This window comes from Lepidochelys kempii, chromosome 2, assembly GCF_965140265.1.
Source record: "Lepidochelys kempii isolate rLepKem1 chromosome 2, rLepKem1.hap2, whole genome shotgun sequence".
In the NCBI taxonomy this organism is placed as follows: domain Eukaryota; kingdom Metazoa; phylum Chordata; order Testudines; family Cheloniidae; genus Lepidochelys; species Lepidochelys kempii.
Genome location: NC_133257.1, coordinates 1362586 through 1389622, shown reverse-complemented (window position 1 = coordinate 1389622; position 27037 = coordinate 1362586). Strand labels below are relative to the sequence as shown.

The following is a 27037-nucleotide window of genomic DNA, read 5'->3' as shown; positions in this document are numbered from 1 at the left end:
GGGGCTGCCTCAGGGCTAGGGTGACCAGACCGTGTGAAAAATCGGGATGGGGGGGTAAACAGGCACTTATATAAGACAAAGCCCCAAAATATCTTTGTCTTATATAAGACAAAGCCCCTAAAATAAGACTGCCCCTATCATAGAATCAATCATAGAATCATAGAATATCAGGGTTGGAAGGGACCCCAGAAGGTCATCTAGTCCAACCCCCTGCTCAAAGCAGGACCAATTCCCAGTTAAATCATCCCAGCCAGGGCTTTGTCAAGCCTGACCTTAAAAACCTCTAAGGAAGGAGATTCTACCACCTCCCTAGGTAACGCATTCCAGTGTTTCACCACCCTCTTAGTGAAAAAGTTTTTCCTAATATCCAATCTAAACCTCCCCCACTGCAACTTGAGACCATTACTCCTCGTTCTGTCATCTGCTACCATTGAGAACAGTCTAGAGCCATCCTCTTTAGAACCCCCTTTCAGGTAGTTAAAAGCAGCTATCAAATCCCCCCTCATTCTTCTCTTCTGCAGGCTAAACAATCCCAGCTCCCTCAGCCTCTCCTCATAACTCATGTGTTCCAGTCCCCTAATCATTTTTGTTGCCCTTCGCTGGACTCTCTCCAATTTATCCACATCCTTCTTGAAGTGTGGGGCCCAAAACTGCACACAGTACTCCAGATGAGGCCTCACCAATGTCGAATAGAGGGGAACGATCACGTCCCTCGATCTGCTCGCTATGCCCCTACTTATACATCCCAAAATGCCATTGGCCTTCTTGGCAACAAGGGCACACTGCTGACTCATATCCAGCTTCTCGTCCACTGTCACCCCTAGGTCCTTTTCTGCAGAACTGCTGCCTAGCCATTCGGTCCCTAGTCTGTAGCTGTGCATTGGGTTCTTCCGTCCTAAGTGCAGGACCCTGCACTTATCCTTATTGAACCTCATCAGATTCCTTTTGGCCCAATCTTCCAATTGGTCTAGGTCCTTCTGTATCCTATCCCTCCCCTCCAGCGTATCTACCACTCCTCCCAGTTTAGTATCATCCGCAAATTTGCTGAGAGTGCAATCCACACCATCCTCCAGATCATTTATGAAGATATTGAATAAAACCGGCCCCAGGACCGACCCTTGGGGCACTCCACTTGATACCGGCTGCCAACTAGACATGGAGCCATTGATCACTACCCGTTGAGCCCGACAATTTAGCCAGCTTTCTACCCACCTTATAGTGCATTCATCCAGCCCATACTTCCTTAACTTGCTGACAAGAATACTATGGGAGACCGTGTCAAAAGCTTTGCTAAAGTCAAGAAACAATACATCCACTGCTTTCCCTTCATCCACAGAACCAGTAATCTCATCATAAAAGGCGATTAGATTAGTCAGGCATGACCTTCCCTTGGTGAATCCATGCTGACTGTTCCTGATCACTTTCCTCTCATGCAAGTGCTTCAGGATTGATTCTTTGAGGACCTGCTCCATGATTTTTCCAGGGACTGAGGTGAGGCTGACTGGCCTGTAGTTCCCAGGATCTTCCTTCTTCCCTTTTTTAAAGATTGACACTACATTAGCCTTTTTCCAGTCATCCGGGACTTCCCCGGTTCGCCACGAGTTTTCAAAGATAATGGCCAGTGGCTCTGCAATCACAGCCGCCAATTCCTTCAGCACTCTTGGATGCAACTCGTCCGGCCCCATGGACTTGTGCACATCCAGCTTTTCTAAATAGTCCCTAACCGCCTCTATCTCCACAGAGGGCTGGCCATCTCTTCCCCATTTTGTGATGCCCAGCGCAGCAGTCTGGGAGCTGACCTTGTTAGTGAAAACAGAGGCAAAAAAAGCATTGAGTACATTAGCTTTTTCCACATCCTCTGTCACTAGGTTGCCTCCCTCATTCAGTAAGGGGCCCACACATTCCTTGGCTTTCTTCTTGTTGCCAACATACCTGAAGAAACCCTTCTTGTTACTCTTGACATCTCTGGCTAGCTGCAGCTCCAGGTGCGATTTGGCCCTCCTGATAACATTCCTACATGCCCGAGCAATATTTTTATACTCTTCCCTGGTCATATGTCCAACCTTCCACTTCTTGTAAGCTTCTTTTTTATGTTTAAGATCCGCTAGGATTTCACCATTAAGCCAAGCTGGTCGCCTGCCATATTTACTATTCTTTCGACTCATTGGGATGGTTTGTCCCTGTAACCTCAACAGGGATTCCTTGAAATACAGCCAGCTCTCCTGGACTCCTTTCCCCTTCAAGTTAGTCCCCCAGGGGATCCTGGCCATCCGTTCCCTGAGGGAGTCGAAGTCTGCTATCAAATCAGGACATCTGGTCACCCTACTCGGGGTGCCCTGTGACTGCATGGGTGGCAGGTCCCTGCACTGCCAGAAGGGTCCGTCTAACACAGCCCGCAGGAGAGCGGGGCTTGGGGGGTTTCAGAGCCCCAGTCGAACTCCACGCGCATCTACACCGCCATCGTCCAAGCGCTAGCCCGCGCCCGGCTGGGGGGCTGCTGCACAGGCTGTGCGGAGGTACCCGAGGCACCTTGGGCAGCCACCACGCAGGAGGGGCAGGAAGGGGCTGTTACTCAGGCCTCCTGCGCGCAACAGCTGACAACGACCCTGCCCGCTCCCCAGTCCCCTAGCGAATCTCCCCTGGCTTTTCCAGGGAGACAGGGCCCCGTTCACCCCCCACCCCCCCCAAGGGTCACCTCCGTCCACCCCTGCTGCAGAACTTCCCCTCTGGCCAGATCCCTCCTCCCCGGGCCCCACTGCCCCCCACCACAGGGACCCCCACTGCCCGCAGGACCCTCTCCCCACCCCACTGCAGGGCTTCCCCTCTGCCCAGGTCCCTCATCCCAGGCCCCACTGCTCTCCCCCGCAGGGACCCCTGCCGGCACAGGGCTCCCCCCACCCTGGGCCCTCTGCCTACCACACAGAAGCAAAGAAGGACACAAGCCCATTTTCCTTCTTTCCAGAAGTGGCGACGACAGCCTAGCAGCGCTGGCCACACAGCGTGCAGGCCGGGATCCGTAGTCTCCAGGGCCGCAGCTGCAGCCGAGGCGCCCATGGGGTTAACTGCCAGGGCAGATGCACGCTACTCCATTGTACACAGCTGCTGCCAAGTTCCCACGCCCCCCATGTGGGTCTTGGGCAGGCTCCTGCCATGACAGGTTGGCATGGAGTGCAACAGACGAGGTGCCACCCTGCCAGCAGGCCTAGGAGCAGAAGCCAGAGTACACCCCACCCAGAATACCGGTGGCCAGCACCCTTCCTTGGGCTCCCTCCCTACCTGTGCTGCACAGGGCTGGCCACTGAGCACCGGCTGTGTCCAGGGGCTGGCAGGCAGAGCTCTCCAGGTTGGAGCTGCTGTGCCAGGAGCAGGAGAGACCTGGCGCTGCCCAGCCCCCAGCAGGGCAACGCCCCTTCTTGTAAACACCAGGGCTCATTTCTCAGGCAGCATCAGCGGGAGCTGGGCCTGTTGCCATGAGGATCCAGGGAAATCCTATCTAAGTCCCAGCATCAGCTGGCTCTGGCACTGCAGGGCCAGTGCTGCTCCCTGCCCTGGGTTCAGTCCAACTTTCTCCTGCAAGTAATTTACAAGCAGCACAGCTGCCCCCTGGGCCTGAAGGGCTGAAACCCCACAGCGCAGCCTCCACCACAGCACCACCCACGGGATTTAACACCGTCCGTGAGACCAAGCCGGCGTCAGTCACACAGCCTAGGCATCCAGAGCTCCCAGCCACCCGGCACAGCCCCCACATACCGCACACCCCTTCCCAGGGCCCAGCAGCTCCCAGGAACGCCCCCACAGGCCCACTCGGAAACACAGAAGTGGGTGCTTCCTTCGGTCCTGGTGAGAGACGCAAGCCCCGGTTATCCCCATGCGCAGTACAGCTGCAATGCCAGCTTCCCATCGGCAATACTCCTCCTTGGGCTGGGTCCACCCTTACGAGCGGGAAGGGGGTGTGACGAAGTGGGAATATTTTTGAGAGTCCTGTTTGTGCCTCAGTTTCCCCCAGATGCCGCATTGTTGCCTACTGTTTGCTCTCCAGGCAGGCGGAGACACATGGGTGGGTTGTCCCCAGCTTTCCAGACCTCAGCCCCATACCAATGGAAGAGATGAGAAGACAATGTCAAAGCCAGTTGCCTGGACATTGACACCCAGCAACCAAGGACCCAGAGGGATGTGGACTTTCCTGTCTCTCCTTGGGGAGACTGAACAGCCTTTCCCTAGCTCGAGATCCATGGGGGTAAGTGCTGGCTCCCAGAAGGAGCCAGGGCTCTCACCTGGCGTCACAGGGGTCATTGCAGCTCAGCTGGCTCTGGGTCCAACAGACTGGACGGTGCTCTAGGCTCCCCTCAGGCCAGCCTGTGCTGTGTGCAGGGCACTGAACAAACCAGCTCTTTTGGCAACGGGGCGTATGCGTCATTGGCCCTGTGGAGGGACAAGCCTCCCTCAGGGTCTGGCTCAGTGAGATAAGCAGAGCGGAGCTGGGGGCTGCAGGCCCAGATGCCCAGTTCAAGGAGGCAGTGAGGCCATGTAGCTGTACTGGCATTAGAAAAGGTTCAGAGAAGGGCAACTAAAATGATGAGGGGGTTGGAACGGGTCTCATATGAGGAGAGATTAAAGATGCCAGGACTTTCCAGCTTGGAAAAGAGGAGACGAAGGGGGGATAGGATAGAGGTATATAAAATCATGAGTGGGGCGGATAAAGTGAATAGGGAAAAGTTCTTTACTTGTTCCCATAATATAAGAACTAGGGGCCACCAAGTGAAATTAATGGGCAGCAGGTTTAAAAGAGATAAAAGGAAGTTCTTCACTCAGCGCACAGTCAACCTGTGGAACTCCTTGCCTGAGGAGGTTGTGAAGGCTAGGACTATAACAGGGTTTAAAAAAGAACTGGATAAATTCATGGAGGTTAAGTTCATTAATGGCTATTAGCCAGGATGGGTAAGGAATGGAGTCCTTAGCCTCTGTTTATCAGAGGGTGGAGATAGATGGCAGGAGAGAGATCACTCGATCATCACCCGTTAGGTTCACTCCCTCTGGGGCACCTGGCATTGGCCACTGTCAGCAGACAGGATACTGGGCTGGATGGACCTTTGGTCTGACCCAGTAGGGCTGTTCTTATGTACCACGAGGCAGAGCGAGACCCCTCAGGGGTAAGGCCCACTGAAGGTTCGCCCTGGAGACCATTTCAAAGCTGGGGCCGCAGCACCACTCCTGTGGGTCCGGGACAGGGGGCCTATTTGTCAGTCTCTCCGCTCAGACTCACCTTGACAAATCCCATTGCTGAGCGGGTGTCTGGAGACCTCGATTCCTTCCCCCACTTCCTCCTAGATGTCCCCTTCTCAGACTGGGCAGCCAGAAACACTCCATGGCAGCCTGGGCTTGAACCTGTGCCAGGCTCTAACAGCCCACTGCTAAGAGCCAGCCAGGCCCACGCCATCACAGCACGGAGCAGGTCAGCGGGGGGGCCCTTCCGCCTGTCCCACCAGCGAAGCAGGCTGCACAGCTCCCCCAAACTTCCCTCCCCTTCCCCAGGCTCCAGGAGCATGCCGGGGACCACCACGCACATTGGCACCTCCCATGCACTCGCATCAGCAACAAGATGCAGTGCAGACAGCTAAGACAGCTCAGGCCCAGTGCCAGCACCATGGTACCCCTGCCTGCCCCACCCTTTCAGAGGGGGGCTGAACACCTGGCAAGGACCTTGGGCACTACAGCCTAGAGCCAGAGTGAGGAGGTTCCCTCCTCTCCCAGGCAGCATGGCACAGAGAAGCAGCCTAGACAAGCATCAGGCTATGCCCATTTAGAGAGCGATATAACCCGCTCTCACAACCCCTTGTGGGCCCCACACTAGCTGCACCTTCCAAGCAGAGCCTAGTTCAACGTGCAGCAGGAGTCAGATGACAAGGGCAGCTGCCCCAGATCTATTCTAATGCAGTTACATAAAGGGCTGGTGTTTCCCTACAGAGAGTCCTGCTGGTCACAGGACTCTGAACAAGTCACAAGGATCCAGAGGAGGATGAGGAACAGAGCTCTGGGGAGCAGGGAGATGAGACCAGGGATATTGAGTAAGTGGGAGCCCCATTGCTCCTACCACCATCACTGTGCAGGGGCCATAGGGACAGACTAAGGGGCCAGAGAAGGCCCCGGGCTAGTCACCCCACCGCGTAACATGACAATGGGGCATTCAATGAGCTCAGAGTTCTGTCCCTGGTGACCTAGAGAGGTGCAGCCTCCCTCACGCTGAAGAGCTGGAGGACAGGTCCACCAATGGCTATTAGCCATGCTGGTCAGGGACGCAGCCCCGGGACGCAGCCCCCTGCCTTGGGGTTCCCAACTGCCAGAACTGGGGACTGGATGACGGGGTGGATCACTCAATGATTGCCCTGTTCTGTCCATGCTCTGATGCTCTGGCACTGGCCACTGGCAGCAGGCAAGATATAGATGCTCTGGAGTCCCTGCCCTCCCCAGCTTTAGGACACCGCAAGGCCTGTTTGCGGCTGACTGTAGGTACAGCGAGGGGACAGCCGTGGTTTCGCAGGGATCAGCAAGAGGCTGGGTTCCCAGCATGGCACTCTAAGGCACACGCTGGGCACTGCTTCAGCGAAACGAATGACGGGGTTCTAGGCGCATTAGCACCTTGCGGGCGACCGTAACGGACTGCACTGTGGCCCGGAGCCACCTAACGCCGGCCTCCAGCCTGGGGTCTGCCCTCTGCAGGTGGATGGCCAAGGACCCCTCTATGGCATGAATCACAGCAGCCGCTGCACTGCAATGTTCCAGGGGCTCTCGACCCTCATGCTTCAGGGTACAAGCTTGAGAGGCATGGGGCCGGGGGATCCTCCCCCTGGCTAGGACATCAGCAGGCAGAGATTTACAGCCCATCAAAGGCACTTCGAGCACCTTCCACCCCCGCCCCCCAACCACACATAGTTACGAGCATTTTCCTGCCAGACCTGGGATCCCAGACTAACAAGAAGATCTGCGACCAGACAGCCGAGGCAGGCAATTCCAGATAGGATGGGCTCCTGGTGTGGCTGGCTACCTCCTCCCTCTGACCCATTGACAGGCTCCCTGGCACCAGGAATCTAAGCATTATTCAGCCAGCGAGAATGCAGAGACTGGTGTGGAGGAGGACTGGGATGGGGGGCTGAGAATCTCCAAGGCATGGAGATGCAATCCCCAGCCGGTGGAAGGGAAGGGGGAGGGACAAGCCCCCAAAACAACCCAGGAGAGAAACAAGGCCTCCGGGCCTAAGTCACTTGCCCCATGCCTTGCCCCCACAGGGCATATGGGGTCTCAGTCCAAACCAGATGCCCCCCCTGAGTGGGAATCTCAGATACATACGGCCCTGGGTGGCGTTGGTGTAGGACGTCGGTGCCTGCCAATGCCACAATAAGCAGAGTCCGTGCCCCGCGCTGTGCAGGCCTGGCAGCTCCGGAGCGGTGCTGCGAGGAAGGCCCTGATCAGGCTGTTATCGTCTCAGCCACAGAGCGGAGGGGATCTCCTCCCCAGAGCGGAGCCCGATTCCCGGGGGGGGGCGGCTGCAGAGCCTGCTGAGTTTCAGGCCACAGCAGTTTCCTTCTCAGCGGCCTCCAGCCCTGCCTGGGAAACACCCTTCTCCCAGCTGCGATAAACAAGCCCACTCCATCGAGGGGGCGGGAGAGAAACCTGCGGCCAGCTTCAGCTGTCAGGCAGCCACGCAGCGAGCGGCAGCAGGTTTAACACGGCTGCTCTCCGCCGAGCGAGCCCCCTCAAGCTCCCCACCTCACGCGCAGCCTCCTCGCTCTAATCCTGCTGGGTCCTTCGCTATCTTAATCCCACGCCTGGGACATCAGCCACACACAGAGCCAGGCCCCCCGCAGGAGGAGCGAGCTGGACAAAGCTACAGCCATCACAACTCCGAGTCAGAGACGGACACCAAAACCTGCCCCCCTGTCCTAGCCTCAGCAGCCGAGCGCTCCTCCCCAGCTGCGGAGACCGCGCTAAGGGACGATCCCAGACAGCATTGCCCGGGCGCCCTGCGGAGCCCCAGCGCATCGCTGGCAATCACACCCATCGCTGCTGCGCCGGGTGTGCGGACAGGAGAGCGTCACACACTGCAGCAGAGGGCTGGGAACAGGCCGGAGGCAGGAGTGCAGGGACCTGCACAGCCACAAATCCGCCCAGGAAGCTACTGACAAGGCAGGCTGGAAGAAAGCCACGGCCTGCCATTTGGTTGTGGAAACTGCAGCTGTTAACACCATAACGTTCTACAGCTCGTGGCCCCCGGCACCAGGTCACACCAAATCTGGCCCAGCCACCCCTCCGTCATGTCGGCCTTTGAGAGCCAAGCAGGACACAGGGCATCTCCTCTGTACTGCTGCCCTGCCTTAAAACGCAACTTTACCCAACTGACAGAAATTTGGAACCCAGGAATCCCAGCTGTCCAACAGCCTGAGCAATCAGAGACCGGTAGGAATACCAGCTCCCAGGCTCGGCAAGCCAAGGGGACGGGGAGGAACCTCTCCTTTAGTTGCTCAGCACAAAGAAAAAGCACGTTGCTCACAGCTGAAGTCTCCTTGCTCGATTTGCAGCCCCAAGGCTCCTAGCGTGGGCTAGCGCCCGAAGCAGGAACCCAAACAGAGGTGAAAGGGGCTGGCAGTCAGTCCCTGCTTGGCCGGACCAGAGCACAGGAAGCCATTAGCACAAGGAGGCGGCTGCGGGGTGACAGCAGGGCCTGGGAACACCTTAGATACAAAGCGGGGGGTGGGGGGGTTGCAGTTAGAGAGGTGGCTTAATCCCATCACAGGACAGGAGGAGGGGGCTGTCACCACCATGGGGATTTTAAGCCCCAGAGCACCATTTCCCAGGCCAAAGGGGTGGAGTATTACCCAGCCACACTTTGCAGGAAGTGCCACTAAGCAGCTCTGCTGGAACTCCCTGTAATTCTGCAGTGCAGCCTATTTATGGCATCTGAAATCCTAATCCTGTCACCTCAGCGAGGCACTGCGAGTCCTAGGGGCACTGAGCCCCTATTGGCATCCCCAGGGTCTGTGCTAGACACACACACCCCCGCCTGCCATCCCCTGCAGCAAGGCCTGCTCCTCCCACGGCCAGCGAGGAGAGGCTGTACCCTGGCCCAGGGATTCGCTGGAGCAGAGGCTGACACTAGATCAGACTCCCGGTACCCAGCCCCACGTGGGGTCCAAGCTGCGGGTCGTGATCCAGCCGCAGCGAAGGGGGGCTGCTCTGACTTTCTCACTGCAGGCCCTGGGAAACTGCTCAGGGCTTCCTCAGGGAACCTGCTCTGGCTGGCGAGTGGGCCAGAGTCAGAGGCTGCTCAGCGCCCCCCTCGCTGCTGAAGGGAGAGGGCTCCCCCACCACCTCCTGGGGGGACAGCCTCCAGCACCTGCGCCCTTCCCCAGCCCGCAGGGGGTTCAGATCATTTCCCCCCACCCCCCCAGATCACTCCAGCGCCTCCCGCTCCGAGACTCCCCAAGCTGCAGCAGAGCCATCTCAAGGCCAGGAGGGACCATGATGGTCTAGTGCCCTCCTGGGTCAGTCTCACCAGTGACTCCTGCAGCCAGCCCGTAACCCCTGGCTGAGCTAGAACAGAGCACTTGGAAAGATCCAGTCTGGGTTTACAGACTCCACGTGGGGCCCCAGGGGAGCAGCTCCAATGGCTAATCATCATCGCTAACCTCTGCCCCTTGGGGTCTCGGGTCAGCTCCCAGCCCTGGAGCGTCTGCTAGATGTGCCTCACTAGCCTGGAGCCTTGCCCATTCGATGCTGCTGCCATTTGGGGAGACCCCGAGGCCAAAAGGGAACACGGATCTAGGCTGAGTTCCTGGGTAACAGGCCGGAGAACTGCCCCAGAGCAGCTCGGAGCTTTGAAAGCAGCGTGCCGGTCTGCAGACTCAGGCAGACTGCACTGGGTGAGGTGTGTGAGGATGTGACTCAGCAGGGAGGGGGGAGCGTTGACCTGGGAATGTGCCCTGGGGATGGGAGACCTGAGAGCCTGTCACCTGAGCCAGGAGGGGGAGGGGGAGGTAACACCTCTGCCAGGAATGTGAAGACAGGCTGAGAAGGGAGCCTGCTGGGGGGGTTTATAGTTTCAGTTTGGGGCTGGGTGGAGGAACACAGGGAACCCCAGGGCTGGGGTCTAAGCTCCCTGCTCCCCCAGAAGGACGTGATTGAGGGGTCCTGGTTGTACCCACAAGCTCTGTTGTGGACTGTGTTCCTGTTGTCCAATAAACCTTCTGTTTTACTGGCTGGCTGAGAGTCTCAGTGGATCCCAGGAAGAGGGGTGCAGGGCCTGGACTCCCCCACACTCCGTGACAACTGGTGGCAGCGGTGGGATGTACTGCACCCTGTGAACGGCGCTTCCTGCAGTAAGTGACTGGGGAACAGTAAAACGAAGGGGAATTGACAGGGACCAGGCGTGCTGAAGATTCAGAGAGAGATGGTTTCGGGGGGCGGTTAACCCCTGGGAATGTGTGACCAGAGAGAAGGACTTTTGCAGTAACAGGGGCCCCCGGGGGATTGCAGCGAGCGGTCCCAGGGGCGGAGGAGTCTGCAGCTCGACCCTGGCAAAGAGTCGGTGACCTCAAGAAGGACTGGCACACTAAGGGCTTTTCCTGGAAACCGTGGGAAGCTGCCCGGCCTGCGAGTGGCCAGCAGGGAGATGTACGCTAAACGCCTGAAGAGCGACCTGGTGGAGCTGTGCAGGCAGAGGGGGCTGCGCATCGGGAGGTCCACCAAGGAACAGCTGATTGCCCAGTTGGAGGAGAGGGATCGCTTGGATGACCCGATCCCTGTCCCTGAGGGAAGCCGCCCGGCAGACGCAGCATGGGCCCTGGGGCCTGACCGGGCTGGGAGGGGTCAGACTGCTGCCGAGGACATCCCGAGACCCTTCCTACCTATGCCTGGGGAAGGGGTTGGGGGAAGCCCAGTGAATACCGAGGGCACCCTGACCCCGGCAGCCAGCAGGGGATCCTCCCGGCAGAGCTCCCCATCCCTGGAGCGGATGCGGCTGGAATGGGAGAGGGAGATGAAAATGAGGGAGCTGGAGGATCATGAGAAACAACGTCAACATGAGGAGAAACAACGTCAACATGAGCGTCAGGAGAAGGAGAAACAAAGGCAGCATGAACTGGAGCTGGCCAGGCTGAGGAGCAGTGGGGCGCCGGCTGCGGTGAGTGAGGGGGGACCCAGGACAGCAAGGAACTTTGATAAGTGCTTCCTGGCCCAGCGGAAGGAGGGGGAGGACATAGATAGCTTCCTGACGGCCTTTGAGAATGCCTGCGAGATGCACAGGGTTGACCCTGCAGACAGGCTCCAGTTCCTCACCCCCTGACTGGACCCCAAAGCCGTGGAGGTGTACAGCCAGATGACAGGGGCGGAGGCAGGGGACTATGAACTGTTCAAACAGGCCCTGCTCCGTGAGTTTGGGCTGACCCCCGAGATGTACCGGAGAAGGTTCCGGAGTCAGTGTAAAACGCCTGAGGTCACCTACCTACAACTGGTCAACCGGATGCAGGGGTATGCCCGCAAGTGGACAGCTGGGGCCCGAGCTAAAGAGGACCTGCTTGACCTAATCGTACTGGAGCAACTGTATGATCAGTGCCCGTCCGACCTGAGGCTGTGGTTGGTGGACAAAAAGCTGGAGAACCCCCAGCACGCAGGGCAGCTGGCCGACGAGTTTGCGAACAGTCGGTCAGGGGGTAGCCGGGAGGAGTCCCAAAAGAACAGGCCCCCCCCGATGCAGAGAGAGAGTCACCAGGGGGCCTCCCAGCGGGGAAATAGGGAGAACCCCCTCCCACGGGGAACGCCTGGCGTCGGGCCCCTCCGACCCGCTCGAGGGGACCAACGTGACCTGAGCTGCTATCACTGTGGCCAGAGAGGCCACGTACGGTCCCAGTGCCCCGGGCTCAGGGACAGACTGAGCAGACCCAACCTACCCAGGGTTAACTGGGTAGGGACCCAGCTGGACGAGGGGCAGACGACCCAGGCAAGGGGGGGCTGCCAGTTTACCACCTGCTCAGGAGGGAAGAGTACCCCAGGCCAACTCCGCCAGAGGGCTGGAGGCTCTGGACTCAGGGTGCTCGGTTTACAGGGTGGGCGCGGGGCTGTCCCTCCGGAGAGAGTGCCTTGTTCCCCTGGAGGTGGATGGGAGGAAGGTCAATGGATACTGGGATACGGGCGTGGAGGTGACGCTGGCCCGGCCTGAGGTGGTGGCCCCAGATCGGGTGGTGCCCAACACCTACCTGACCCTGACAGGGGTGGGCGGGACCCCATTTAAGGTGCCTGTGGCAAGGGTACACCTGAAATGGGGGGCCAAGGAGGGCCCCAAGGATGTGGGGGTACACCACCATTTGCCCACTGAGGTTTTGATGGGGGGAGACCTAGAGGACTGGCCAAGCAAGCCCCAGACCGCCCTGGTTGTGACGCGTAGCCAGAGCCGGCGAGGGGCACTGCGCCCTGACCTCGGGGAGGGTATCACACCGGAGGCGCAGGACCCTACCCTGGTGGGGAGGGAGCGCCGAGGGGCCCGGCTCAGAGAGGCTGAGGCCTCAGACCTGGCCAGCAAGAGGGAACCGGGCCCCGTCCCTGCCCCAGCCGCTGAGTTCCAGGCCGAGTTGAGGAAAGATCCCTCCTTGCGGAAGCTCAGGGACCTGGCCGACCTCAGTGTGGGACGGACCATGAGGAGAGGCTGCCAGGAGAGGTTCCTGTGGGAGAAGGGGTTCCTGTTCCGAGAATGGGCTCCCCCAGGGGAAGCAGAGTCCTGTGGGGTCAGGAGGCAGCTGGTGGTCCCCCAGAAGTATCGCCGCAGGCTCCTGTCCCTGGCCCATGACATCCCCCTCGCGGGGCACCAGGGAATCCGGCGCACCCGGCAGAGGTTGCTACAGAACTTTTACTGGCCCGGGGTCTTTACCACGGTCCGGCAGTATTGCCGATCCTGTGACCCCTGTCAGAGGGTGGGGAAGGCCCGGGACAAGGGGAAAGCGGCTTTGAGACCTTTGCCCATCATAGAGGAGCCTTTCCAGAAGGTGGCCATGGACATTGTGGGGCCTCTCAGCAGGACGACCCGGTCGGGGAAGAAATACATTCTGGTGGTGGTAGATTTTGCCACCCGCTACCCCGAGGCAGTGCCCTTAGCTTCCATTGAAGCAGACACCGTGGCCGATGCGCTCCTGACCATTTTCAGCCGAGTGGGGCTCCCCAAGGAAGTCTTGACAGACCAAGGCTCCAACTTCATGTCGGCCCTGCTCCGGTGCTTGTGGGAGAAATGTGGGGTCCGGCACGACTGGGCCTCAGCTTATCACCCCCAGTCCAACGGGCTGGTGGAGAGGTTTAACGGGACGCTAAAGATGATGCTGAAAACCTTTATGAACCAGCACCCGCAGGATTGGGTACTTACCTCACCTGCTGTTCGCGTACAGGGAGGTGCCCCAGGAGTCTACCGGATTTTCGCCTTTCGAACTGCTATATGGCAGGAGGGTGAGGGGCCCCCTGGACCTGATGAGAGACGAGTGGGAGGGGAAGGCCACTCCCGATGGAGAGTCAGTGGTGGAGTATGTCCTGATCTTCCGAGAGAGACTGGCGGAACTCATGGGCCTGGCCAGGGAGAATCTGGCCAGAGCCCAGAGGAAGCAGAAGGTCTGGTATGACCGCACGGCGTGGGCCCGTGCCTACGCCACCGGGGATCAGGTGATGGTTCTCATCCCAGTGAGAAAGAACAAACTACAGGCCACCTGGGAGGGCCCTTTCAAGGTCGTCAAGCAGCTCAATGAGGTAAACTATGTGGTGGAGCTGTCGAACCGGGCGCACCACCGCCGGGTGTACCATGTGAATATGATGAAGCCATATTATGCCAGGGGGAATGTGGTGTTGGCCGTGTGTGGACAGTGGGAAGAGCAGGGAGATGACCCTTTAGTAGATCTATTCCCTGGGACCAGAGCTGGTTCCCCGCTGGAAACAATTCCCCTCTCGGATCAGCTAACCCCTGCCCAGCAAGCTGAGGTCAGGGAGGTGCTGCATCCGTCCCGACAGCTGTTTTCCAACCAGCCTGGACGCACTAATCTGACTGTCCACCGGGTGCAGACAGGGTCGCACCCGCCAATAAGATGCTCCCCCTTCCGAGTCACAGGGAAAACTGCTCAGGACCTGGAAAGAGAGGTCCGGGACATGCTAGCTTTGGGGGTGATCCAGCCATCGGCCAGCCCTTGGGCCTCGCCAGTGGTGCTGGTCCCCAAAAAGGACGGGTCGGTCCGGTTCTGGGTGGACTATCGGAAGCTCAATGCCATCACTGTATCTGATGCCTACCCCATGCCCAGGCCGGACGAGCTCCTAGACAAGCTGGGAGGAGCTCGGTACCTTACCACCATGGACCTTACAAAGGGCTACTGGCAAGTGCCGCTGGATGCAGATGCCCGACTGAAATCGGCCTTTATCACCCCTCTGGGGCTCTAGGAGTTCCTGACCCTGCCTTTCGGCCTCAAGGGAGCGCCGGCCACCTTCCAGCGCCTGGTGGACCAGCTACTGAGGGGGATGGAGAGTTTTGCCGTGGCATATATTGATGACATCTGTGTCTTTAGCCAGACCTGGGAGGACCGCGTGTCCCAGGTTAGACAAGTGCTGGACCGACTCCAGGGGGCTGGGCTGACTGTAAAAGCGGAGAAGTGCAAGGTGGGGATGGCGGAAGTATCTTACCTGGGCCATCGGGTGGGGAGCGGCCGCCTAAAGCTGGAACCAGCCAAGGTGGAGGTGATCAGAGACTGGCCCGCTCCCCACACCAAAAAGCAGGTCCAAGCCTTTATTGGGATGGCAGGATACTACCGAAGATTTGTGCCCCACTTTAGCGCCATCGCCACCCCCATCACGGAGCTATGCAAGAAGGGGAAGCCAGACAAGGTGGTCTGGACCGAGCAGTGCCAGGTGGCTTCCGGGCGCTGAAGGAGGCTCTGGTCAGTGGCCCAGTTCTGGCAAACCCAGACTTTGACAAGCCCTTTGTGGTGTTCACCGACGCCTCCGACACGGGACTGGGGGCAGTGTTAATGCAGGAGGACGAAAAGGGGGAGAGACACCCCATCGTGTACCTGAGCAAGAAGTTGCTACCCCGGGAGCAACACTACGCGGCCATCGAGAAGGAGTGCCTGGCCATGGTGTGGGCCCTCAAGAATCTAGAGCCCTATCTCTTCGGGCGACACTTCACCGTCTACACCGACCACTCTCCCCTGACCTGGCTGCACCAGATGAAAGGAGCCAACGCCAAGCTCCTGAGATGGAGCCTGCTCCTGCAGGATTACGACATGGACGTGGTCCACGTGAAGGGAAGTGCCAACCTGATAGCGGATGCGCTGTCCCGGAGAGGGGGCCCCGAACTTCCCCAGGTCACTGGTCAGCGTGACCCCGCTCCGTTCAGTCTCGAAGGGGGGAGAGATGTGAGGATGTGACTCAGCAGGGAGGGGGGAGTGGTGACCTGGGAATGTGCCCTGGGGATGGGAGACCTGAGAGCCTGTCACCTGAGCCAGGAGGGGGAGGGGGAGGTGACACCTCTGCCCAGGAATGTGAACAGAGGCTGCAGCAGGGAACCTGCTGGGTGGGTTTAGTTTCAGTTTGGGGCTGGGTGGAGGAACGCAGGGAACCCCAGGGCTGGGGTCTAAGCTCCCTGCTCCCCCAGAAGGACGTGATTGAGGGGTCCTGGTTGTACCCACAAGCTCTGTTGTGGACTGTGTTCCTGTTGTCCAATAAACCTTCCGTTTTACTGGCTGGCTGAGAGTCTCAGTGGATCCCAGGAAGAGGGGTGCAGGGCCTGGACTCCCCCACACTCCGTGACAAGGTGTTATTCCCAACCACAACGGCTGGGAACCATTGTCCTGTAGCAGCTGATGCCTTGGCCCCTCCCCTGTCCCCACCCCAGGCTGTTGAACTGCTCGGGGCTGCGTCTGGCCTGGCCCAGCAGGGCATGGCCCAGGGTGAGGAGCAGCATCAGCAGCACATGCCAATGCTGAGCCAGAGACCCATGTTGTGCGGCTAGCTCCGAATCAAGGAGGGTCTAGTGGACGGAGCACTGGGCTGGGACTGGAGGGACCTGATGCAGCTCCTGGCTCAGCTGGACTCTGCCTGCCTCTGGGCCTCAGTCACATGGCGCTAACGCCTCCCTGCCTCGCAGGGGGGCCCAAGGGTGCTGCTCAGATACCGCAGGGAGGGGGGCAGAGAGAGGGAGCACTAAAGAAGGCAGGCAGCCCCCTCGGAAGCAAGAGCTCCTGCCCTGGCCACCTCTGTGCAGCCAGCCTGGCTCCATCTGCCCAGCCCACATTCTGCACTATTTCCTCTCAGGCTCACACCCCTTCACTGCACGCAGCCCCCGGGGTCTCTCTGCAGCTCCGTCGCCCGGGGCTCCAGTTCTCGGGCTGGATCCGCACCAGAGAAACTCCAGGCACAGCCAGGGAGCAGGTGCAACCGGGGGGCGGTGAGCAGAGGGGGCGGGTGAGCTCCAACACCAGCAGAGCCTGCACTGGACTGCGGCAAAGCGAGAAATGCTGCTACTCAAAACATGCCGGGTGCCTTGTTGCTGCTGTGACAGAAGCAGCTTGTCAGAGCCCGAGGAAAGGCTCTGCAGAGCAGGGCCTGAGACGCCAAGCGTGGCCTCTGCCAGGACCTGCTCTGCGAGCCAGAGACCTGCACCAAACAGCCTGAATGTAAACACTAGCAAGCCACAGGCAGAGAGAATGCCCCAAGGGAGCTAGAAAAACAGGCACCAGACGGAAAAGCTGCAGCAAGAGAATCTGTGCACACAAGCCCAGCTTCCTGTCAGCATCTCTGTGCAGCCCCCTCCGAGCCCGCAGCAATGAGCGCCAACCCTGACGCCCAGCGCATTTGGGGAACAGAACTGGCAACCAGCGAAGGGGACTAGCAGCTAGATGGAATCCAGAGCCCAGAACAACCTGCTGGGTCTAATCATAAGAATGGCCACACTGGGTCAGAGCAAAAGTCCATCTAGCCCAGCATCCCGTCTTCCAACTGTGGCCAGTGCCAGGGGCCCCAGAGGGAATGAACAGAACAGTGAATCACCAAGCGATCCATCCCGTCGCCCATTCCCAGCTTCTGGCAAACAGAGGCTAGGGCCACCATCCCTACCCATCCTGGCTAATAGCCATTGATGGCCCTATCCTCCAAGAACTTACCTAGTTCTTTTTTGAACCCTGTTATAGTCTTGGCCTTCATAACATCCTCTGGCAAAGAGTTCCACAGGTTGACTGTGCGTTATGTGAAGAAATGCTTCCTTTGGTTTGATTTAAACCTGCTGCCTGTTCATTTCATTGGGTGACCCCTGGTTCTTGTGGTATGAGAAGGAGTAAACAACAACAAAAAACCCACCTCTTCCTTACTGACTTTCTCCACACCAGTCATGATTTTATAGACCTCTATCTTATCCCCCCTTAGTCGTCTCTTTTCCAAGCTGAAAAGTCCCAATCTTATTAATCTCTCCTCAGACGGAAGCCATTCCATACCCCTCATCATTTTTGTTGCCCTTTTCGGAACTTTTTCCAACTCCAATGTACCTTTCTTGAGACGGGGAGACCACATCTGCATTCAGCATTCAAGCTGTGGGTGTACCATGGATTTATAGAGAGGCAAGAAGATATTTTGTGTCTTAGTCTCTATCCATTTCCCAATGATCCCCAACGTTCTGTTTGCGTAGCAGCCCTGGTTAGCACCAAGCCAGCGCTTTCTGCGCCAGTTCCAGGAGACAGCCTGGGCGTTGGGGCTGCAGAACTGAGCCAGTTCAAGGCAGCACCTGGGTGCAGCCGAGCTCCATGCTGCCAGCTGACAGGCTAAAGAAATGACCTGCCCACACATGACGAGCTGAGAGAGGCACCGACAAAAGCTATTTTCACCTGCCTACAACCCCCGTCAGCCGGGTAGTAGCGGGCACATCGCAGGGCCTGGCGACAGTGCGGCTGCAGCAGGGCTGGGGTGACCCTGCCGGACATTTGGCTAGCAGCATGAGCCAGAGCCTCCTGGATCTGGCCCTGCGCTGCAGGAACGCTGGCTAACCTGGCGTGGGGTCACCGGGGGAGAAAGCACCTGGGCCAGCGGCACCACTGGAACCAATCCCCAGGCTCAGGTCAGACCGTTTACATTTAAGACCAAAAGGGAAGGGCTCTAAACGCCTGGACCCTCCCCGGCAGCCTGAGGCAGGGCGCCCAGCCAGCGCCCTGGGTACCGCAGCCGAGCTATCGCTGGCCTCTGGCTTGCAGCCCCTGCAGCCACCAGCCTTAGCCTGGGATGGTGGCACTAGCTCCGGGGCTTTAGGCGAGAGGATCCTAGAGCTGGATTGAGGGGCAGCAGCAGCCCTGCGGGGAGGAGCCGGGGGGGCTGCAGGTCAGGACCCAGGGGCACTGGCAGAAGGACTGTGGAGGAAGCTTGCACAGCCCCCGCCTGCTCCGAGCTCTCAAAGCAGCGCTGGCCGTGCACTTTCACAAGGACCTGCTGAATAAGCATGGCACCGTAGAGACCAACACAAGTGCTGCTGTCCTTCAGGCAGGCCAGACGCTTCCGGTCCTGGAATGGGGAGCACCGCACCCACAGGGCATCTATGGGTAGCCTCCAGACACCGCAGCCTGGGCAGGGGCTGGAGCTGCTAAGGGAGGAGAGCAGGTGGCTGGCACGGGACCACGCTGCAGCCTCTCTCCTGGGCTGGCAGCGCAGAGCAGGGCACCTTTCCCTAGGCAGGCTCTGGCCCAGCACAAGGGCTCACTGCACGGGTGCAGAATTCAGCGCAAGTCACAGAGAGCTGGATTCACCCCTCCCGATGGGCGCAAGAGCTCAGCACCCCCTCAGAGAGGTTTCCCGGGGGAAATGCCCACCGTGCTACCTCCAGCCCAGACTGCTACTCTGGGGCCACCAGCCCTCTTGATCAGACAGGACTGCCGAGTTGGCTGGGCCCAGCATTTGCCCTACCCAGACCAGCTACCTGCTGTCAAGAGTGCTGCGACCCTCAGGCAGCAGGATGAGAGCCGCCCGCAGCCACAGTGATGCCTGGCCGTTCTCCGCAGAAGGGTTACATGGCAAAGCAAGACCAAGACTGCAGGGGCCCGACTGGGGTAGCACCCAGGGGCCCAGACAAACAACACTAGGGGACGAGCCATCAGATGTCAGGCTTCAGGGGGAGTGTGCCCTGCCCATCCACACCCAGCGCATGTGGCTGGCCAGGTGCACAGGGGGTGGCCTGCCTGCAAAGCACCGGCTATCGGCCCATGCCCAAAAGGAGCACTGGCAAGGCAGGCCGGAGTCCTGCATATCCTCCATCCCAGTGCACAGAGTTCAGGAGACTCCAGCTGCTCACTTGCCCTGGGTTCACTGCACTTGCCTTTCCACTTTCCCGGGCTGCGCACACCCCCGAGGGCTGTCTGGCAGCTCCCCCGACCAACTGTCACTCACTGGCCCAGGGTCAGTGGGCAGCAGCTCCGCCCAGCAGGCAAATGCTGGCTCCAGCTTTAACACCAATATCTGGAGGGGAAATGCTGGAGCTGCTGCCCACTTGGTCTGTGCCCCTAGCAAAACAAACCCTTCTCCAGCTGCACCGCCCCGGCAGGGAACCCAGTGCTCTCCCTGCCCTCAGCCAGCCCAGCCTCCTGCCCTTTAGCTTCACCCGCTTCTCTCCTGAGGCCTCTCTGCGTGGCCCACGCGGATAGGATCCTGCCCTCGCTGCCAGACTGTAATTAAGAGGAATCGAACCAGCTTCTATCGCTCCGCTGAGAGCCAATGCCCCTTAGCAGCTGCCACTCTGTGGGCACAGAACATCTGAGGCTCATTGTATGAGGCCTGTGTCCATGTGAAGCTCCACGACAGCCGGCCAGCGAGAGGTGCATGATGCTACCCCGCTCCAACACCATCAATAAGTCTTACGTGTGACGTTAAATGCCATAGCAAGCAGCCAGGGCCCTCACCCTGCCGCATCAGATGGGCTCCTGGCACTGCTCATGGGCATCGCCACAGCCCACAAGAAGACACAGGGTCAGCACAGGCCCTCTGGTGAAAGAGGATGATGCCCTGCAATCCTGCCACCCTCCTGCGGGCACGAACTGGTGGCCAAGGGTCAGGGCCAAAGCAAGGGGGAAACCCAGATTGTAGGAGAGGGCAGGAGGGGAGCAATCATCAGGCATGAGTGCCACCCCATGGGAGCGGGACCAGGGCCTCTCACGCACACAGCTGCCCTGCTGCCGGCCCCGACCGATTTACTTACCCTTTCCCCGGTTCACACAGGCCTACGTGAAATTCATGCGACACCCAGCACAGGCCTGGGAGCCAGCCTAACACACAAGGGCTGCCCGCGGAGCCTGCAGGGCCCGGTGCGCCAGGCTCTGGGTGAGGGGTGCAGCCGGGGCCCGGGGAGGGCGGCATGGGGCCTCGCAGAGGCCCTGTGAGACGGCAGCACGGCACACGTAGGCTCCTCGGGGCAGGGACTGGGCGACGCCAAACACATCAGCCCCCACACGCTAACAACACACACCGCCCCCCGGGAGCCTCGCTGGGCCACGCACCCAGGGCAGCCTGCAGACACTCTCACCCCCAAAGCCCCCACCCTGAGACCAGCACCGCCGCTCACAGCCGCTGCCCCAGCCCCCCACCTGCAGCCAGCCCCCCAACAGAGCCCCCCCGGCACAGAGCCCCCCGGCCCCCAACACAGAGCCCCCAGCCCCCCCCGGCCCAGAGCCCCCCCGGCCCCCCCCGGCCCAGAGCCCCCCCCGGCCCAGAGCTCCCAGCCCCCCCCCGGCACAGAGCCCCCCAGCCCCCCCCAGCCCAGAGCCCCCCAGCCCCCCCCAGCCCAGAGCCCCCCCCGGCCCAGAGCTCCCAGCCCCCCCCCGGCACAGAGCCCCCCAGCCCCCAACACAGAGCCCCCAGCCCCCCCCGGCACAGAGCCCCCCCGGCCCAGAGCTCCCAGCCCCCCCCCGGCACAGAGCCCCCCCCCTCCTCCAGGGCACGGCACCAAGCCCCCAGCCCCGCCAACACAGAGCCCCCCCCAGCCCAGAGCCCCCCCGGCACAGCGCCCTCCCCCAGCGCCCCGCCCCCGGCAGCCCCCCCGCCAGACACTCACCGAGCAGGCCCCGCAACGACTCCGGACGCTGCGGCTGCGGCGGGGGCGGGGATAAGGGGGCGGGGGAGGGGCCTGGTCGCGTGGCCCCGCCCCTGGCCCCGCCCCGTCCGCCGCTGCCGGGAGCGTCGCGCTGCCCCGCCCACAGGAAAAGGACCCGCGGGGGCGGAGGGAGGGGGCCATACCCGGGGGGAGGGGGCTGTGTCCAGGGAGGGGGCGGGGGGGGGAGGAGGCCATACCCGGGGGGAGGGGGCTGTGTCCAGGGAGGGGGCGGGGGGGGGGAGGAGGCCATACCGGGGGGAGGGGGCTGTATCCAGGGAGGGGGCGGGGGGGGGGAGGCCATACCCGGGGGGCGGGGGCTGTATCCAGGGAGGGGGAGGGGGGGGGAGGCCATACCCGGGGGGAGGGGGCTGTATCCAGGGAGGGGCAGGGGGAGGAGGCCATACCCGGGGGGAGGGGGCTGTATCCAGGGAGGGGGCGGGGGGGGGGAGGAGGCCATACCCGGGGGGAGGGGGGCTGTATCCAGGGAGGGGCAGGGGGAGGTGTCCATACCCGGGGGGGGGGGGCTGTATCCAGGGAGGGGGCGGGGGGAGGAGGCCATACCCGGGGGGAGGGGGCTGTATCCAGGGAGGGGGCGGGGGGGGAGGAGGCCATTTCCCGGGAGAGGGGGCTGTATCCAGGGAGGGGGCGGGGGGGGAGGAGGCCATACCCGGGGGGAGGGGGCTGTATCCAGGGAGGGGGCGGGGGGGGGAGGAGGCCATACCCGGGGGGAGGGGGCTGTATCCAGGGAGGGGGGCAGGGGGGGAGGAGGCCATACCCGGGGGGGGGGCTGTATCCAGGGAGGGGGCGGGGGTGGGAGGAGGCCATACCCGGGGGGCGGGGGCTGTATCCAGGGAGGGGGCGGGGGGAGGAGGCCATACCCGGGGGGCGGGGGCTGTATCCAGGGAGGGGCAGGGGGAGGAGGCCATACCCGGGGGGAGGGGGCTGTATCCAGGGAGGGGGCGAGGGGGGGAGGAGGCCATACCCGGGGGGAGGGGGCTGTATCCAGGGAGGGGGCAGGGGGAGGAGGCCATACCCGGGGGGCGGGGGGCGGGGGCTGTATCCAGGGAGGGGGCGGGGGGAGGAGGCCATACCCGGGGGGAGGGGGCTGTATCCAGGGAGGGGGGCGGGGGGGGAGGAGGCCATACCCGGGGGGGGGGGCTGTATCCAGGGAGGGGGCGGGGGGGGGAGGCCATACCCGGGGGGAGGGGGCTGTATCCAGGGAGGGGGCGGGGGGAGGAGGCCATACCCGGGGGGAGGGGGCTGTATCCAGGGAGGGGGCGGGGGGGGAGGAGGCCATACCCGGGGGGGGGGGCTGTATCCAGGGAGGGGGCGGGGGGGGAGGCCATACCCGGGGGGAGGGGGGCTGTATCCAGGGAGGGGCAGGGGAAGGAGGCCATACCCGGGGGGAGGGGGCTGTATCCAGGGAGGGGGCGGGGGGGGAGGAGGCCATACCCGGGGGGGAGGGGGCTGTATCCAGGGAGGGGGCGGGGGGGGGGAGGAGGCCATACCCGGGGGGAGGGGGCTGTGTCCAGGGAGGGGGGCGGGGGGAGGAGGCCATACCCGGGGGGAGGGGGCTGTGTCCAGGGAGGGGGCAGGGGGAGGAGGTCATACCCGGGGGGAGGGGGCTGTATCCAGGGAGGGGGCGGGGGGGGAGGAGGCCATACCCGGGGGGAGGGGGCTGTATCCAGGGAGGGGGTGGGGGGGGAGGAGGCCATACCCGGGGGGAGGGGGCTGTATCCAGGGAGGGGGCGGGGGGGGAGGAGGCCATACCCGGGGGGAGGGGGCTGTATCCAGGGAGGGGGCGGGGGGGGAGGAGGCCATACCCGGGGGGAGGGGGCTGTATCCAGGGAGGGGGCGGGGGGAGGAGGCCATACCCGGGGGGAGGGGGCTGTGTCCAGGGAGGGGGCAGGGGGAGGAGGCCATACCCGGGGGGAGGGGGCTGTATCCAGGGAGGGGGCGGGGGGGGAGGAGGCCATACCCGGGGGGAGGGGGCTGTATCCAGGGAGGGGGCGGGGGGGGAGGAGGCCATACCCAAGGTGGGGGGGGCTGTGTCCAGGGAGCGGGTTGGGAGAGCGGGTCATGCCTAGGGGCACGGGCTATACCAGGCGGAGTGGGCCCTGCAGCGCCCCAGCCCTTAGGGGTTTTGCCCACTGACCAGCGCCAGTCTCTGCTGGGGGCATGGCCCCCGGGAGCAGACCCTGCGACCGCCCCGGGCTGCTCTTTGCATGGTCACTCCCCCAGCTGCAGCCCGATCCCAGGGGTGCTCGCTGCTGCCTGAGCCTCTGTAGCCTGTCGGCTGCGGGGGGCTCCCGGGTCAGGCTCCCCGTGCGGATGGGAGGTTCCAAGCAGCCGCCTGTCCCCAGCCAGCGCAGAGGGGGGCCGGGCGCTCTGTGCCCGAACCCAGCCCCACGTCGGGCAAAGCCGAAGGCAGCCTGGCTCCAGAGAGGGGCAGCCTGCGGGTGCGAGGGGAGGCCTAAGGGTGACCTTTGCGATGCAGCCCCCATTCTGCGTCTGCAGTACAGCCTGCAGGGACCCCAGTGCCTGTCTCACCAGCATGGGGTCTGAGAGTCCCTGGGTCCTGTAGCCTCACAGAGCTGCCTGTCCATATTAATTCAGAGGGGACACCTGCAGCTTGCCCTGTTTCCTGCCCGTTACTGGTGGCCCTGGGTACCTACCTAGTGAGATGCCAGTGCACAATCTGAGCACCCCCAGTATATGTGGCTGTCACTATGGGAAGGTGATAAGCCAAGGAGGCAGCTCCGACATTGCCATATTGTGCATGTGGCAGCTGGACCCAACCCCCCAAAGCCCAGAGAAAAAATGAAGAGAGAGCGAGACAGGGAACAAAAGTTCAAAAGGGGGATGTGGTGGTCACCTGTCCGGGGGGCCTGGGGGAATAGCAGGGGCACGGGACACGTGGCTGTGACATTAAAGGAGATGCTGATAGGTGAGGGCTGAAAAGCTTGAAAACCTAGTGGGTGAAATTCCCCTGGACTGAGGCTCAGCAAGTTGCGCTGAGCACCGCAGCAATTGCACCCAGGATAAATAGAAATGTGTCCATGGATTTTTTTTTTAAACTCAGTGGAAACTGGTTTTGTTGTCTGGAGTCAAACCTGCCCCTGAAATGTTTGCAGCCCAGTCCCTGCTCCCTTGTTCTAGCACACGAGACCCCGAGAGGGAAACTGACTACAGAGTTTATTTTTGAGAGGAAGGAAACAAGCCGGAGGAGAGAATCCTGGGGCAGTGGCCTGAGCCATGTCAGCGGAATGAGAAATCCGTCCCCCTGCTGCTGACAGCAGACTGGTTAGCCTGCCATCAATCCCAGGAAAGATCACGGAACAGTTAATTTAAGGCTCTATCTAAAGAACTGGAGGCCACAAATATACTTAGAATCATAAACCAGAGGGTTAGAAGGGCCCGCAAGGGTCATCTCGTCTTAACGCCCGCCATGATGCAGGATTTGTGTGTTTAAACCATCCAAGACAGTTCGCTCTCCAGCCTCCTTTTGAAACCTCCCGTGAAGGAGCTTCCAAGACCTCCCCAGGTCCCTGCTCTGTCCCATTGTCCTGCTGTTCTTACACTTCGGAAGTTGATCCTGAGATTTAATCTAAACCTGCTCTGCTGGAGTTTGACCCCATCGCCTCTTGTCCTGCCCTCTGGGGCCAGAGAGAACAACTTTTCTCCCTCTTTATGGCAGCCTTTCAAATATCTGAAGACCCCGATCGTGCCCCCCTTAACCTTCTCTTCTCCAAACTAAACATACCCAGGTCCTTCAGCCTTTGCTCCTATGGCTGCATTCCACCCCTTTGATCATCCTTGTCGCTCGCCTCTGGATCCTTTCCAGTTTCTACATCCTTTCTAGACACTGGTGACCAAAACTGGACACCGCACTGCAGCCGAGGCCTGACCAGCGATGAGTAGAGCGGCACTGTCACCTCCTGTTAACGCAACCTGAAATCGCATTTGCTGCTTTTGCAACAGCATCGCATTGCTGACTCGTGTCCAGGGTGTGATCCACCACAACCCCCAGAGCCTTCTCAGCAGTGCTGCTGCCAAGCCAGTTACTCTCCCCCCCCATCCCCACCCAAGTCTGTATTTGTGCATTTGGTTTTTCTTGCCTAAGTGGAGCATCTTCCATAAGTGAGCTGTAGCTCACGAAAGCTTATGCTCAAATGAATTGGCTAGTCTCTAAGGTGCCACAAGTACTCCTGTTCTTTTTGCGAATACAGGCTCACACGGCTGCGACTCTGAAACCAGTCATTTTGACATCTCTAGCCCAGTTCTCCAGTTTATCACAATCCCTCTGAATTTTAGCTCTCTCCTCCAAAGTGTCAGAAATCCCGCCCCCAGCTTTGTGTCATCTGTACACTAGATCCGTGCACTCTCTTGTCCCCCTTCCGGGTCATCGATTCACCACCGGACCCAGAACAGATCCCTTGAAAGCCCACTTGAGACCTCCCTCCAATCTGACAGCATCCCATTAGCAGCTTCTCTTTCTTTGCGGTTGTTTAACCAATTCTGTATCCACTAAATGGCACTTCTGCCAAGCCCGCATTTCTCCAGCTTACTGATCAGAATGTACCGTGGGACTGTGTCAAAAGCCTGGCTGACATCCAGATGTATTATGTCCCCCACATTCCCCTGTCCACCAAACCAGTTACCCTGTCCAAGAAGGAAATCAAACCGTTCCTCACCCCGATCAGTCTTTCCTGCGTGACTGTGCAGAGCCTGGGCTCTCTACCACACAGGCCTTATCGGGATGGGTGCATGGATGCCAGTGCCAGGGGAATTCACAGCACACCGGGGACTGCACCCTGGACAGTGTTTGCCTGCAGCTGCTCTTTGTCCTCCTCTTGCTGGCCTGGGTGGAGCAGGCCAGAGCGTCTACCCCTGGCACTGCTGCCCCACTGCACACAGACTGCCCACTTCCCTCAGCCCCATGTGGGAAGATCAGTGTTGGAACTCCCTGCAGGCAGGGCTAGATTAACCTTTTGTGGGCCCTAGTGCCCGGCCCATAGCCCTGACCCCATACTCTGCCCTGACCAACATCACACAGTGTTACACAAGGTCTGGATCCGGGGAGCAGAGCTGCTTGGTCCCATAGCAAATGCCCCATGAAATGTCCCTGCACAGGGAAGTCGGCACATTGGGGCAAGCGCTGGAAATGTCAGGGGTTGCGTAGGGCTGTGTCACAGTGTCCCCGGGCGATGCTCTGGAACTGCTCCCTACAAAGCCAGGCAGGACTCTGGGGGAGTCTCCTCTCTGGGAGCAGCCTGTCTGCAGGACACACAGCTCACCCGGCTTCCCCCTTCCTGGGTCTGACCTCGGAGCATTCAGCCTCCTCTGCCCCTCTGTGCGCTTCCCACAGTGAGTCCGCTCAGGTGGGGTCCTGGGGAAGCCGTAGGGTCCTGCCCCCCAACTCCGCAGTCAGATGTGACTCTCAGCCAGCCAGGAAAACAAAAGGTTTATTAGACGACAGGAACATGGTCTAGAACAGAGCTTGTAGATACAGAAAACAGGACCCCTCAGCCAGACCCATTCTGGGGGGCAGTGAGCCAGACAACCACGTCTGCCCTTCACTCCATGTCCCCAGCTAGCCCCCAAACTGCCTCACCCTCCAGCCCCTCCTCTTCTGGGCTTTGTTCCTTTCCCAGGCCAGGAGGGCACCTGATTCCTTTGTTCTCCAACCCTTTAGCTCTCACCTTGCAGGGTGGAAGGGCCCAGGCCATCTGTTGCCAGCAGACAGAGTGTCGGCCATTAATATATCCTGGCCTTTTGCTCTGCAACAATTAAACCCCTTTTCCCACCACCGAGAGACTTACGAAATGCCTAGAGGAAACTGAGGCACCCCTACAGTATTCAGAGGAAACATTAAGAACAGTCCCACTTGGTCACAGGCTGGCACGTAACTTC

General features: G+C 60.6%; 1 protein-coding gene across 3 annotated transcripts in view; it reads right to left on the bottom strand.

Moving 5' to 3' along the window:
* Nucleotides 1-21183, bottom strand: part of GRINA (glutamate ionotropic receptor NMDA type subunit associated protein 1) — a 29997-nt gene extending 8814 nt beyond the window's left edge. Inside the window, exon 1 of one of the 3 annotated variants that reach the window (XM_073329798.1) lies at nt 21086-21183. The gene's annotated coding sequence lies outside the window, so the exon portion shown is untranslated. Of the gene's footprint in view, nt 1-4274; nt 5235-7344; nt 7743-21085 lie in introns of those variants that run through there. The other 2 variants (XM_073329797.1, XM_073329799.1) reach the window with 2 other exon arrangements.
* Nucleotides 21184-27037: the final 5854 nt, after the last annotated feature.